At 48.8% G+C, this 13,377-nt stretch overlaps 1 protein-coding gene across 1 annotated transcript in view; it reads left to right on the forward strand.

Annotated features, from left to right (window-relative positions):
• The window catches only part of LOC135899886 (ras-related protein Rap-1b-like), a 111,186-nt gene that overhangs the window by 67,005 nt on the left and 30,804 nt on the right, over positions 1 to 13,377 (forward strand). The gene's annotated exons all lie outside the window — the stretch shown is intronic.

Raw genomic sequence — 13,377 nt, forward strand, 5'->3', positions numbered from 1 at the left:
GTGCTCTTGAAATGTCACATCTAACCCAAAGCTATCGAATACGGCGCCTCGCCTCTCATAGGCCTTGTTTTGCTTGAGGGCGTCAAATTTGGTCATTTAATTCGCGTTCATTAAAGCGCTGGTACGACAGGACAAACCTTTACGTTGCCGGCTTCCTTACGACACCGTAATTTAGTCGGACGTTGGTGATGACATATCCGTCCAGCCATCCCTCCGCCATTTATTTATTTATTTATTTATTTATTTGCTTGTTAAATTTTTGTTTGTTTGTTTGTTTGCTTGCTTTCTTGTTTGTTTAACGTTTTGCTGTGAAACAGAGCGAAAGGGACTAACAAGGTATTCCCTACCCAATCTCTTGCATAGGAGCCATTTTATAACCGGAGAGAATAGGTCTTCCTACGCGTTTGCGGCATATTTATAAGACAGTAAAGGCTGAACCCCATGAGCGCGATTTTGTGCGCGACAGCGACGAAGGACGGCTTCGCGCGACGGATCGGGCCCTCGCTTGAACAGATATCTCGGTCTTATCGCGCGATCGCTCGGTTTTGCAAATCTAGCATCCGTCGCTCGTCGCCCGGAAGTGCTATCAGCGACTAGCCAATAGTAGGCAGCCGGAACAGGATGTACATTAGTGACGTACTACCGGTTTGCGCACGTGCGCGCTTCTCGCATACAAACGGAACGAGCAAACTACCGAATTTTGATATGTAAACAAAATAAACCTATCGCAAGGCTTTCAGAAGACATTATGTTGCTTTGTACAGCCAAGCAAATCAACTTAAACAATTATAGCAAGTGCCACGCCAGGTTCGGCGCTAACTCGATCCCGTAATACCGGCAACACTGGAGAGCTGTCGCGCGAAGCGGTCGCTCGCTTGGAGTTTGACTTCTGGGCGACGAGCGAACGCGACAGCCATCTCCATCGCGTCGCTTGTCGCTGTCGCGCAAGAAATCGCTTGCATGGGGTTTATACTTAAACAGTTTTGCGAGCGTGCGAAGCTGTTCTGTTGTGGTACCGGGTATTTGGGGTGAGTCCCCATGTAGCGAAACTCCGCTGTAGCAAAGATTACGCCAGAGCGGTCAGAAGCGGGTATAGTGCATTCGTAATTTTTCGCGTCTCATCTGAACGTGCTTACGGAGACAAAAAAAAAATCATCCACCATGCAGCGGCCGGCAGCTGCGCTTAATTGCGATCGGCTCGAAACACTTTGTGCGTACACGGATGCAGGCCATTGGAGGAGCTGTTGTTTCGATATGCAAATAAGGCTGCCTCGGATAATTGCCCCATCGAGTGAGCTGCGTTTTAGAGGCGCGGATCTAGAAATGGCTGCGCGTTAACTTGCAGCACAGCAATTAACTGACTGTCCATGATGGAGTCGTTTTGCAAAGCGAGAAGATTACAGCTTGCGGTAACCCGAACAGCGCCGTCTTAAAGACGGGCTCCCAATCTTCTGCGATGCGCCGAACACGTCTGAAGGCTTTTTTTTTTTTTTTTTTTGCAGGCGCGCCTAATTAACCGTACTGCAGCAATTACTGTGTATCTCGAGGCGCAAGCGCATGTTGCGACGAGCATGCCGCGCCAGTAATTTTCGAACTAGAATGGCAACAATTCCAGCGCCTAAACTGTAGGCAGCCACATGCACCAACAGATGCATTGTCGTCAATAATGCCAACCAGACTGCTCTTGATGTGAGTGCTGTATACTATGGAGCCCACTTGGACGGTTCTTCTCGTTTCTTTTTCCTCATTTTTTACTTTAGCTTATCCAGATTTATTCGTCACTACGTTTTACCAAACTGATGACGTCACTGCCCGTTGCCATAGTGATGGCGACGTGCCTACCATTCTTGATAGAGCGGCCTCGTGCACACGCTTGACGTCATCGACGGGACCGCGTCAGCGTGTTTCACATCACAGGGAAAGGTAGAGCTGCATATATACCCAATAATAAAAATATACGGCTGCTTATTGTGAAAAACCTTTTTTTTTTATCTCCTATGGCAGATAGCACCATTCTATTGAATTGGATCAGCCAACGACGCTGATCATATTTGCACGAGATATCAAAATGCATCATCGAGTAACAAACAAAATTTTGGTAATTAAACTTTATTACTTTAGGCCACAGCATGCGATTTTCAAGTTGTGACCGGTGAATTCGCAAAGACCATCCGTTTGAACAAACTCTAAAGGAAACGCATTCGCAAAGTGTGCGACGAAACGCAGTTATTATTGTCCCGCCACGCAAAAAAAAAAATTATTTCTTTATGATCTTGTACAACAGTGCATCTTACCGCAAATTTGTCGCCGCTTATCTCAGACTGGTGCTAGTCTCAACATTTGTTCCAAGTGGACGTACGGGGCTCAACGATTCAAACACTATCATCGCCTCTCACGGCGGTTGTTTCGCCGCCGGCAATCGCGGCAGGGGAGGGGGGGGGGGGCAAATGCTGTCATAATACCTCACAAAGGCCCTCGCTTTGACTGTGTATCATAATGCATCGTTTCGGTGTCCCCAGCCCCCAGTCCCCAGCCGCGGCACGAAAATCGCCAGCCACCGTACGGCTCGATTATCGCGTTTGAATCGCGCAGCGCTGTACCTCGAGAATTCACTGGCTTCGAATAATCAATTGCAACATATGCCTTCAACTGTTTAGTTCAATGTTCTTTAGCAAAATCGGTTTGTTCGTCCCCTGTGCCCATTGAGTTCCCGCGCAAGTAATCCACCTCTTGGAGAATCCAGCTGAATGATAAGTACCTGGCTATCTGCCACCGGCTACATTCAATAATCACGTTAACTCTAACAGAAATACGTGGCAGGTCTGCCGTTATTCCGTTGAGAAAAATTACATGCAGGAAGTGTGGCTGAACAGTAAGTATATTTACAATGCAGGACGCAGCACGCCGGACGCAGTGCGACCCTCATCTCACGTTAGTTCCCCACCTCCATTATCCGCCAACCCCGTTCTTTGCTCCCTGCAGTCGAGCAAGCACGAGTTGATTCCTTTCCCACTCCCTATTACGGAGCAGTATGGCGACATGATTCTAGTGCACTGTATCATGGTAGCGTGCCGCCTTTAATACGAGTTCCAGCGCTACCACAAAGCATGCCGTAGTAGTAGTAATCCTTAGCGGACTGCGGAGGGAAACTGTGGAATGAACAGTGCTATTTTTGTGCCATGTCAAAGCCACTCACCCTTGAGATCAACAAGCCAGGGAGGATAGAATAAGGACAAAAAAATAGTTCTCATGTGCATGCCAATCTGAGCAACTGAGGCATCAAAGACAGCGAAGCTCTGTATTCGACTTCTCACATTCTTCGAAAGTATGCTAAGCGTCTGTTTTTGTTGGTGTTTCTCGTGATGATTCATCACCGACGCCCCGGTGATGCGGCCGCTTCGTGGCGTTCTCCAAAATGGCATTGCTCGACAACGTCAGCTGGCCTCCAACGTTGAGGCGGTGAAGCGCTACATTGAGAAGCAACAAACGCGAACTACTGGTAAAAAGAAAAAAAATTGAAACACGCATATAAGTTCTTGCCTATTCGAATGAGATACACGAAGGGTAACTTTCATGATATAATCGTTTAATAATACGCAAGACACACGTCGCGTGGCATTTACACATCTGATATCGACAACGGCGTCGCACGCCATCCCATCGCCGCCGCGTGAAAAACCGTTGCGGAACTTCCAGCTTCGCTCCCTCGAATTCCCCCCTCAATATTCGCTAGAAAGATCCCCGAAATAGCTTTGTCCTCGGCATTCAATTAAATGTCGCCTTGAACACAAGTACAGCCCCGGAAAAGCTCCGAGAACTACTGTCATCTTAGCGCTGACAAGGCCGACGCGCATGCTCCCGGAATGCAACACAGTCGGTCCACTGAGAGCGTCTCTCTTCAATTCAAATTCACCCCAATTAGTGCAATATTCTTTTCGGGAGCTTTGCAGTCCTCTCAGCCACCCTTGACAAACTGGAAAAGCGCCCAATGACACAAGACAAGATCCTTGGAAGCTGGCCTACGCGAACATCAGCGCGATCGGCTATGAAGGCGCTGCTGCGCTTTTTAAAAGACACTGGACTTTCTGACAGATTGTGACTTCACTGTGTGACGCAGGATTGTGCGGTGACACTGCATAACACAAGGAACGCCTTTGCGGGCTGCGTGCCAGTACCCACAGAAACAGTTTGTGTGCACGTGCATGCGTGTGTAGCTTAATTTTCTTTATTTTTCATTTTATTTTTTATCCTTCTCTCTCTCACCTATCGCATCCCCTTGCCCCCTCCCCCAGTACAGGGTAGCCAACCGGAGATAATCTCTGGTTAACCTCCCTGTCTTTCCTTTGCCTTTCTCTCTCTCTCTCTCTCTCTCTCGGGAGCTTTGCGCAGCCTTCCTCGCGCGGGCTGACCCATGAGCCTCCTCGACCAGGCCCATCGCGTGGCGGTGGCGACTGGAGTCCTGGACTGAGGACCAACCCTCCGGCCCCCCTTAGCCCTATTTTTCCTGAGAACTCTCTCTCTCGCTCTCTCCCATTACCTCACAGCCCGCTCCTACCTTGGTGACCTTCCTAACCTTAGAAGTGCCTCACCGGTGATTCAAACTCGCGGACAACTTTCTGTGGCAATAAAGGCAACAAAGCGGCGGCGACAAAACCCAAGAATTCGAGCCATAGAAACGCAGTACACGGTCCTTTCACCTCTGAAAGAGAGACGAGCCCGCTGCAGTCCGCTCACAACTTAATGATTGTTTTGTTAATGTAAATGGCAGGCTAAGCGTATAATAAAAGGTAGTTGTTTCTAGCTAGTATGTTGTACCACTGGCTGAGCAGTGATATGCGGATCACGCATAAAATTTACCCTGGAAGTTCAGGCTTCATCCTGACGCCTGCGAAACAAATACTGATCGGTACAGAGAAAATAGTTGTTCTAAAACACGCGAAGCTGCTTGACGTCAGATAAATAAGCGAACCTAATTGGCCAACGCAGCTGTTCACACTCGGTGAAGCCTCGCCGCTCGTCTAAAGCGTTATCTAACCGTCTGTCGAGGCAAAGCTTTCCTAACCCCTGAACGATGCCCAAAACCTGCTTGCCTCTGTACTCGTGCGTGCCCCGGGTGTCATTCATAAATTCGAGTTTGAGAACATTCTTTTTTTTTTCATGTACACTGTAATGCTGTTTTTTTGACGTGGAAGTGGCAAAGCTAGTGTCGAGAAGACACCATTTGTTCTTATGTTTGCACCTTTCTTATGTTTATATAAGCCACGATTTATAGCACGTGCGATACGTTGTATTGTGCTCAATGTTCATAACCCAACTGCACGCGTGCCTACGCGTGAATACGTGTTCTTGTAATCCATGCAAATCGCGGCCAAGTTTGACAGCGTACGTATACCCTTTCAATTGTTAGGTTGTCCCCGACTTTTAGGCGGGACGAGCTTCTGCACTGTGTTACAAGCGCCAAGTAATCCGGCAGCTTTTAACAGCGCTTTTGGCTTCTCGGGGCGGATACTGAATCAACGTAGCTTCCACGTGCGACGGTTTCGCATTTCCCTAAGCGCGAAAGAGAAAACCAGAGAAATAAGTCAAATTTAAAACTATGTAGTGCGTGCTGTATTGTTTTGCTGCAGTTAACAAGATGCCAATGTTTTCACTTATCCAGCCTAAATTGACGCGAATTAATGTATGAGAGTTTTTTTCAGTAGCATTTTTACTTTCTCCGATTTGCCTCCCCGACTTTCCCTTTATTGCCACAGAAAGCTGCCAGCAAGTACCTATAGCTCGTATGGTAGTGTATCGTATGGTGTGGCAGTACACTCTAGGTATGGTGATAGTGCAAGTTGCCGCACTTACGTGACACGCACAGGGGCATTGACATACTCGTGCGTAAGTCTATGTCCATTTAGTGTACACGTGTCAGTGTCCCCCATGTGTAATTTCAGCTAAACAGCGACACTTAAACCATATAGTCATACTTAACCTGTTCGACACATTTGCGATAAATCGAAGATGTACCCCTTGTGAGCTGCCCTCATAAAAAGTCTCGTCACCTGCCAATGCTGCAGTAGCAGGTCAGAACATCGATTCAGGCCAATCTCTCGGCTTTTGTATCATAATAAATATCTCACTTTCCTTCCCTCTCTGCTCTTGCACGGACAGCGGAGCTTTTTTATTTATTTTAGTTATATTTTTTTACAGGAGCCCGCAAGATGAACAATAGTTTCAACACGAGTTACTACATGAACATGCCACAGTTGTGCGCCAGGAATCAAAACGCACTAATTTTTGTTTACAGAAGCGCCGAGCGGGGCTTGTTATGGATCCGTGCATTTGTTTCAATCATCGAGTGAATAAGGCGCCGTTAAAGGCGTGGTCCCTATTGGTTAGATTGCTTTATGCAAATTACCGCTTTGCGAGTAACCTCGCTTGAGATCGGCGCACGTCATTATCTCTCGTGTTTGTGCAGTTTCCCGCATCCATCGAATCTCCGCTTAAAGCGAACATTAGCGACCGCATTATTCGTATTATTTGATACCGTCGTAACCAGCGTCTGTCGTATCCATTTGCTGCGAGTCACCAATAGGCATTAACTGTTCAGTGCTACTAAACGCACGTTAAGGGTAGCGCCTTCTTCTGCGCTCACACACACGTTAGCAAGCACAAGCTACCCACCCAATTACGTTCCCTCCGCGATGCTAATGTAATGGTCAAGCGTGTCGTTTACATAACGGCTCGAAAGTGTCTATATACTTGCCTGAGACGATAACCGCACGGGGCATCAGTCTTCTCGGCCGCACGTGCCGATGAAATGAGGCCATCCGGATGCTGCCTCTCAATATTCTCCACGATGCTTTTAAGTGACGCAAGCACTATGTTTAAAGTTGCGCCTTATGTCTCTCCTAATTCGTCTTCTCCTTGTTAAGATCGCCGTAGTCGAACACGCTTGAAGATGCTCTATAAGCGGATTGCGCGGCGCTTACTTTCAATGCTTTCGTTCCGATTGCAAAACATCAGAGTAAAAGCAAGCCTTCAGCGTCTCAACTCTTGTTGCAAAAAGCGCGTTTCTCTTTATTGTCTCTTTTTTTCTTTGCTCCCAAACAGAGTCCGAGCACATGGACCAGGATTATGCACATATACAGCGAATGCCCTTTTCTTTTTTTGTCTTCGATGCTCGGAATCTTCTCTGTCTGCTATTATTTTCGTTACCTTGAGTCTGACATCGCTATGGAATGGCAGATAACGACGTACCAGACATTCAGTTGCAGCGTATGAGGCGCTGTAAGTGCAGTCGGATCTGTTGCCATTGCTGCATCGATGACTCACGCCAATTCCTGCAAAACATGCGAAGAGGGACGAAAGGCGCGTTTGACTCCGTCGAGAAATGTCTACGTTTGGCAATGGTAAACGCCACGTCCTGCTATATAGAATCTGCGCAGAAGTGCACGCATCTTAGATGTCGTCTTGAACGAAACTGGATGCTTAATTCAGGGTCTAGGGAGAACGAGGAATTATAATCACACATGTATGAAACGCCATCCATTCGACTTCAGAAATCACGCTTTAAGCGAACAATGCGGCTTTGGTCCTTGAAAGCGGGGTCGACTACGCTGCTCTTAACAATGGGATAAGTGATGAACTTCATCGGCACCCTCACTGCCGATAATGCAGCTGTCACTCGGCACCTACTGAAGGATGATTTGGGTTCTGTGTCGACGTGGTTAGGAATTCGAAGAGGGAGAACAGATGAAATGCGAAAGGCAGGTAGATTAACAGAAAGACAAATGTCCGGTTTGCTGCCCTACACTTGGAGAGTTTAACTGTAGGCAGAAAGGTGGAAAGAAAAGCGGAGAAGAGAAGCACGTAGACAAAATGAGACAGAGCGAGAGAAACAAACGCGCGCCCAACACACGCACACGCATGCACATACACACGCATAAATATATGTATCGTGACTGCAGTTTTGGAAGACAGAAGTTCACAGAAACGTGTAGGCTCGAACTGATCTGCAGTCGTCGAACAAGCAATGGCGTCGAAGCGAACGTTTCTACAAGTGAATATGTCTTCATCTCTTTGAAGAAACTTGGTTCCAGCGACATTCCTCGATCGGTTATCCCTGTTGCCCGTCGCGGTTGCTTATATAGCAGCTGATTGAATTCTGGGGTTTTACGTGACAAAACCACGATTTTATTATGAGGCACGCCCTAGTAAGGGCCTTCCGGATTAACTTTGACCACCAGGATATCTTTAACGTGGCCTCAAAGCATGGGATACAGGTGTTTATGCCCCCATCGAAATGCGGCCGCCGCGGCCGGGATTCGATCCTGCGACCTCGTCCTTAGCAGGGCAACAAACCATGGTCGCTAAGCCACCGCGGCAGGTGCTAGCTCAGTGGCTAAGGCGGTCCGTTGCTAAGTACGAGATCGCGGGATGAAATCCCGGCCGCGGTGGCCGCATATCGATGGGGGCAGAAACTCCCGTGTTCCGTCCGTGCTTTGAGGGCACGTTAAGGAATGCCAGGTAGCCCAATTTAATCCACAGTCCCCCAATAAGCCTTGCCTCAACATCACATCGTAGTTTTGGCACATAATTCCTCCAGAATATAACTTTAAATTAATTGTCACCTTCGCTCATCGCGGCAATCTCGACAGAGAGCGTCGGTCATGTATAATGACCGACGCTCTCTGTCAATTATACGTAACCACCGAAAGTTGCGCGAATTTTCCCCAAATTTTTACTCGCGCCGTCCCTTTCACCGTTGCGAACGTAACATCTTTGCGTGAGTATTCGTCGCGGCGAACCGGTCATCCGGTAAAAAACAAGCGAAAAAACGAAAACATTGCGCATACGTGCAAAGAGCGTGCGCGCGTGTGCAAGCGGGTAATATTTTCCTAGTCGCGACACAAATTAGTGCCGGCGCTGCATCGGATCACCTGTACACACGCCTGGCTCATATCACGCCGCCACATGGAAGAGCAAGACAACAACTATGTGCCACTGGGAAAATTCCGTGCCTAGATCGGCCCACAGACCCGCAGTGTTGCGTCCCATGCTTTGCAAGGCCGCGTGTGGCGACCGAGAGGCGGCGCTTCGTTCGCATGTATTGACGAGCCTGCTGTACCGCCGCACCGTGCTCCTAATGACTTAATTAGCGCGGGGCGGCCCTCGGCGGCCACCGCCCAGCGGCAATTAACAGCGCCTTCGTCTTTCGCGCACAACAGCCCCCCCCCCTCCCCCTTCTCTCCCCTTCTTCCTATTCTCCTTTCAGGCCGCCTAGGCCTCTTATGCTCGCGCAGAGCAGGGCGACAGTTTGCACCAAACGCATACCTCCCTCACCCCCACGTCTATCCTTGTTCGTCCCTCCCCCTTCAATTCAACGCCTCTCTTTATCTCGATTTCTCTCTCTCTCGCCCCTCTCACCCAAATTTCCAGCCCCATGCCTTGTAGTCTAAAACGCACTTCGTCCCGGGCTGTCTTCGTCGATGTTCATTTTTGTTCCTACTTTTTTTTTAGATTTCTGAACTGTTGTTTTTCATTCCTTTGTTGTAGTCATTTTTTTTTTCACTGTTTAAGATTTTTCCAGCCTCCACTCTCGCGTTTAAGTTCGGCCGACTCGACATTTTGCAATCAGGGTAAGACTTGTCCCGAAGAAATTGGCTGCCCTGGCAGTGACGCTAACGGTGAGAGACCCTGCGCGATGTCTCTCCGTTTCTCGGCCTCGGAGTGGAATTTGTACTGAAGAGCGAGCTGTTTCCGACGCCTTAGGAGTGATCTAAAAAAGGAGCAAAAGAAACAGGGAAGCTATACTGTCGATTCTAAGTTGCTTTTATATTTATTTGTGTTATTATGTTGTTTTATTTTTGTCTACCTTAAGAGCGTGCTGGCTTCAGCTAGTTACTCTGTTAATCTGTTAATACGTATAAATTGTCGTGTTTCGTGCTATTTTTTTTTTTGTCGCATAGTGATCTCAATGTTAGAAACGTCGCGCCACTTTGTGTCAGCGCTTTTTCGGTACATGTCATGTACCTTGTTTAAAGTAAATTCTGGAGTTTTGCTCAAGAAAAACACGATTTGATTATGAGGAACGCCTTGGGAGGGAACTCCGAGGTCGCGAGATCGAATCCCGGCCACGGCGGCCACGTTTCGATAGCGGCGAAATGCGAAAACAACCGTGTACTTAGATTTAGGTGCACGTTTAAGAACCCCTAGTGGTCGAAATTTCCGGAGTCCCCCACTACGGCATGCCTCATAATCAGAAAGTTATTTTGGCACGTAAAACTCCATAATTTATTTTAATTTAATTTTTAGAGTCAGCGGAGGAGGAACTACGCATGCGCAGAGCGCCGACGATGAGAGAGCAGCGGCAGACCGTCGTGCCCGAGGCTATTCGAGCACCAATCACGACGACAGATTGACGTGTGCCGACAACGCGGTCGCCAATGGAAGCGCGTGATGTTATGCCGTATGAATGGGCACTTGTTCCCTGCGTTGAAGGAAGGAAGGAAACCAACTTTATTCGAGGTCCTGCAGGCCACGGGAGCTTTGGGCTCTCGTGGAGTGGGCGTCTCCCCCGACGCAACCGGGGGATTGAGTTTCCTAGCGGCGTCGTGGGCCTGCTGGACGGCCCAGAGTTGGGGAGCTAGTTCTTTGCTCCGGATTGCTTCTTCAAACTTGTGCTTGTCCTGTTCGCAGTTTATGAAAGCCGCACACTCGGGACGTCACTTCCAAAACAACACTGGGGTGGAGAAGGCTGTGCGACAATTCCTTGCATCGCAGGGCACCGAGTTTTTACCAGTGTGGTTTTTTCAGATTGCACACTACGAAAAAATGTCTGAATGTCGGTAGCCACTATGTGGAAAAATAATGCAAGTTGTATAATTCACGATTCCATGGTGTATATTTCTTTTTCTTTTTTGGCAATAAAGCTCCCGTGTGAAAATAAATGACGAAACTTCCTTTCAGAACGTCTCTCGTATACAGCGCAAATTTATGAGGTAGCACCACACGAATTATTATCCAATCACTCTTGTTCCCACTATAAAGAATGATAGAATATTTGATTCCTGCAAATTCGAACAATCAGCTGTAGTGAAATTCAGTCGTGAGAAACGCAGCAGTACGTAGTACGCTCGCCTGGGCACTTCAGATCTCTCGTGCGAACATACACGTCCTTAAAAAAAAAGTATATCGACGTCGTGGGAGACGTCGATATACTTTGCGAGACGTCGATATACATAGGTCGACAAGCGCTTTCGAGCTGTTTACAACGAAAGTGCTGCAGCGACAAGATAACATTCTTGTGTGAATCTGTTATATTTGCAACCACAAGAGCCCGCGGATTGCACTTTATTTTTGCCGACTGGCAATTTACATCGAGAGCTGCAAAAGTACGTTTACCGACCGCGGCAGCACCGTGGCTATGGCATTGTGCTGCTGAGATGGAGGTCGGGGGTTCGATTCCCGCAGCGGCCGCGGCTGTATTTCAATGGGGCGAAACGGAAATGCGCTCGTGTACAGAGATATATAGGTCACGTTAAAGAACCCCAGAGGGTCAAAAACAATTTGGAGTCCCCCTCTGCGGCGCGCCTCATAACCCGATCGTGGTTTTGGCACGTCATACCACGGATTTGAATTAAATAAGAGCTCTTTGACCCCAAAAGGCGTGCTCGGAGCTTGTTGCTGCCGGGGAGCATAAAGCTAAGTGACGTTGCTTTGCTGGGCGAAATTTTGTTGCAGTTCGCTGTCGAGTCACAAACGGGGGTTAACTAGCAGACGGATCGACAAATATATCCCCTGCGAACGCATCATACCGTCACCCACGCACAATGACACATACCACGCACAAACGTAAACACACACACACACACACACACACACGCACGCACACACGCACACACGAACACACACTCACTACGCACGAACATAAACACGCGCACACTTCCAAGCACGACCACAATCACCCAAACCATCGCCATTGAAGGAACGCGCAAAGAAAGGAATTACGCATTCCTTTCCGCCCAGACGAGAAACACTGTGTAACAACCGCACAAGAGTGGCGCGTTGCTTCATCAAATCCCCGCATAACGAGGTCCGGCGGAGAAGCAGGAACCACATCGATCCCCGCCTCGTCTCTACGTAGCCTTTGCGAGATGGCTTGACGTCGCCGAGCCGCGTGCATCGAAAATTGTACCCGTCCGCGCGCTAAGGCCACCCCACCCCCACCCCCACCCCGCACTCCCGGAACGCTCGCGTAATCAAGATCGATACGGAGAGCGCGGACCATGCTTTCGGATAACGCGCTTGGCGAAATAGGATGTATTGTTCCGGAAAGAACAGCTTGTCGTCCTCTCCTTTGTCGGTTTCTGCTCCCCTGCGTTGGCGCGCCGCTTTTGTATGGGTGTTGTGTCAATACGCGTGAGCGAACGCACAGAGTCGTTCCCCTGCGAGGAAGGCCAACGCGGTGACGCCAACGCGCTTAACGGCATGCTTGCTTATCGCGAACAGATTGCGGTATGCAAACGGTACAGTGGCAAAATAAAAAAAAATGATCGGTGACTTCGATCTCAACGAAGGGACACGGAACCAAACGGTTAATTATTATTGTTTCACTGAAACGACTCCAGAAATTAGGCAATTCGCAAACGTGCGCGGTGAGGAATAGCTTTTTTTTTTCAACGAAACCCTAAGAGTTTTGACGGGGGGCACGCCTACCACGTTACTCCATATGGGCAAGGGTGAAGAAACGAAATGAGGCACATTTGGCTAGCGGTGGCTTCTGTGCTTGTGTTTCGGATGCTGCACAGCAATTTCGATACTGTAGCTGACGAAGGCAGCGGTGTGTGTGCACTGCGAGGAAGAAGTGCTTAAACACGATTCCTGTTTCCACTATGAGGGCTTGCTGCTGTTCCAGTAAGCGAGCGGAGAAGAGCCGAAGAAGAAATCGCTGAATTCGGCCGATGTTTTCTTGTCCCCCTTTTGGTATAGGAAACATATCTGCACATTGGTTTTCACGAGGCTTTTTGTTTTCTCTCGGCACTATTACAGCAGCGGGCTCTTACAGCCAATTTCAGTGACAGCTGCTGGCCCCCAGGAGTCGTTCGAATAAAGCGCAAAGAGGTTCTCTTCGAGAAGCCTTCGATTGCGAGAACGCTCCCGCCGCCGTTCCCCTATTGGATTTCGCTTCGATGGCCTCAGTCTTGCGCGGGCTCCTGCGTCCGTTACAGGCGCTCAACGTGGAAAAAAAAAGGGGGGGGGGGAGGGTTCAACGAAAAGTAAAATAGTCTCAGTTCCGTGCGAGTCCTCGAGGCCCCGGGGCCTTTTAAGCTAACCATGCTCCTTCCCAGGCGCACCCGTTGCTGCCTCGCGGGAGTGACACAGGCCTCC

Source organism: Dermacentor albipictus, chromosome 2, assembly GCF_038994185.2.
Source record: "Dermacentor albipictus isolate Rhodes 1998 colony chromosome 2, USDA_Dalb.pri_finalv2, whole genome shotgun sequence".
In the NCBI taxonomy this organism is placed as follows: domain Eukaryota; kingdom Metazoa; phylum Arthropoda; class Arachnida; order Ixodida; family Ixodidae; genus Dermacentor; species Dermacentor albipictus.